Here is a 1,893-nt window from a genome sequence, read left to right as displayed (position 1 = left end):
TCTCTCAAGATCCTGTCAGTTTCCTCTATAATAATCTGAGTCTTTTACAGACTGATATTGATTTTTGCAGAATGAGCAACATGTTTTTTCTCATTAAACAGGTGTTGTTTTAAAAGGTATATGTTAAAACACATTTCAATATATTTCAATTGATGTTTTTGAATAATTAATTGATTGATACATCAGATGGGAGCTATATGCTCTGCCCCCTCTCCGAGATGTCTTCAGTTGGAAGATGGACTATAGCAACCAATATTTCATCTCTGTGACTCAGAGTTTTCTTGGATGGAGCATCTTCAGAATGCATACCTGAATCTTTGGTTTTGACACTGTAGACAATTGGGTTGAGCACTGGAGGAACAATAAAGTGCAGATAGGAGAGAAACATGTATACCTGAGCTGGTAGCTTCCTTTTCCCAAAACAGTGGATTATCGACAGGCTGACCAGTGGGGTATAAAATAGTAATACAGCACAGATGTGGGAAATGCAGATGTTAAAGGCTTTGAGTCGCTCAGTGTTGGAAGCAATGCTCAATATTGTCCTCAAGATTAGCACATAGGAGAGCAGAATGAGTACAGCATCCAACCCCAGTGTGGAGAGCATGGCAAAGAGCCCAAAGCCACTGTTTAGAAGAGTGCTAGAACTGGCTAGCCTTAAGACATCAGGATGAACACAGTATGAATGAGACAGAACATTCACGGGCCGAAATTGCAGTCTGCCAAGGAGCACAGGCAGGGGCAGATGGAGAGCAGCACTATGGGTCACAATGGCCAGCCCAATGGCCCCAATGCTCTTGGTTGTGAGGATGGTGGCATAGCGTAAGGGTTCTTGAATAGCCACACAGCAGTCAAAGGCCATGGCCAAGAGCACAGCTGATTCAATAACTGAGAATGTATGGATGAAGAAGAGTTGCAGAAAGCAGGTTGCAGCTCCTACCTTTCTCTGGCCTAGGAGAAAGACAGCTGCCATTGAAGGCAGCGTAGAAGCTGAGAGGCCCAGGTCAGCCATTGAAAGCATGAATAGGAAGAGTTACATAGGTGTGTGGAGGCTGGGAACAGACTTGACCATGTACATTATGGTGATGTTGCCCAACAAAGAGAGAATATAGGCAGAGCAGACAGGGATAGCTGTCCAGCAATGAGCGGCCTCCAATCCTGGGAGATCCATCAGTATGAAGATGAAGCTGCTGGCATTACTGTTATTAAGAACTACCATAACTTTGGGAAGAGCTTGCCCTGGAAAAATTACAAAGAAGGCAAAAAAATTATTCTTTCATTGCATTTTCCTAGCATCTCATCCCACAGCACCCACGGCCCATGCTTGCCGAGTAATATCACTCTCCTCCTCTTCTTCCACCACTGAATCTCATTCTTTTAGAGGTTCCACTAGAGTACAAATGCTGTCTTTCTTCTCGGAGGCTTGCCCTAGTTTTCAGGGGGCTGTTTGTGCCTTTAACAGAGAAAACTCCTTCCTCATTTGAAGATGTTTCAAGGTTTGAGAAACGGAAAGGGAAACTGTGGTGAGAGTACAGGATACAGATGCATAAGCTAGATTAGTTTTAATACCAGAAAATGGGTTCTAAAGAGAACTAGATAAAGATAATTATATTTAATGGTTCCTTGGAAGTTAGAAAATCAAGTACAAGAATGTTAATACTGACTCTGAACTCTGATGCCACCAAATATATCTTTTTCTCTGAAAGAGATTTAAAAGTAGTACCTGTGACAAGAAGACACCAGGAGGGACTGGGCTTGATGTGTTTGTCTAATGGATTAAATCCCTTTTTAGTCCCTGTTATCACTCTCTGAAAAAGTGCTGGAGAGCTAGGACAGAAGTGTGAAAGGAAGAAGATGGAGAGTAGATAATATTTGCAGTTGGAAATACATATATTC

At 42.3% G+C, this 1,893-nt stretch overlaps 1 pseudogene; it reads right to left on the bottom strand.

Moving 5' to 3' along the window:
• Nucleotides 1-270: 270 nt before the first annotated feature.
• LOC111159304 lies at nt 271-1,216 on the bottom strand (annotated as a pseudogene).
• Nucleotides 1,217-1,893: the final 677 nt, after the last annotated feature.

The sequence above is a fragment of the Enhydra lutris genome, unplaced genomic scaffold (genome assembly GCF_002288905.1).
Source record: "Enhydra lutris kenyoni isolate GAN:26980312 unplaced genomic scaffold, ASM228890v2 scaffoldscaffold68, whole genome shotgun sequence".
In the NCBI taxonomy this organism is placed as follows: domain Eukaryota; kingdom Metazoa; phylum Chordata; class Mammalia; order Carnivora; family Mustelidae; genus Enhydra; species Enhydra lutris.
This window is presented reverse-complemented; position numbering and strand designations above follow the sequence as displayed.